Genomic DNA, 338 nt, shown 5'->3' with positions numbered 1-338 from the left:
CGGGGCGGGGCGGGGCGGAGCGGGGCGGCCCCTCCTCCTCCTCCTCCTCCCGCCCTCCCTCCAGGGGCTCCGGTGCCGAAGTTGCAAACAGGGAGGCAGGGCTCGGCTGCGCCGCTCCTTGTCCTCGCCCCGGTCCCACAGGTGGGAAGGGCGCCCTCGCCGGAGTGACTCGAGACCCGGTGTGAACTGCGGCTAGAAAGAGGCGCTGCGGCGCGTGGCAGCTCCCGGGGGACGCGGCCGTCCGCGCTGTGAGGGGCCGCGCAGGTCACCGGCAGCGGGGCCAGAAGGGGAGGCTTGGTTGTATGACTACAGGACTAATGACACGGTGTCTTGGGGTT

This window comes from Alligator sinensis, unplaced genomic scaffold (genome assembly GCF_000455745.1).
Source record: "Alligator sinensis unplaced genomic scaffold, ASM45574v1 scaffold895_1, whole genome shotgun sequence".
NCBI lineage: Eukaryota > Metazoa > Chordata > Crocodylia > Alligatoridae > Alligator > Alligator sinensis.
The sequence above is the reverse complement of the archived record's forward strand: the minus strand, read 5'-3'. Positions refer to the sequence as shown.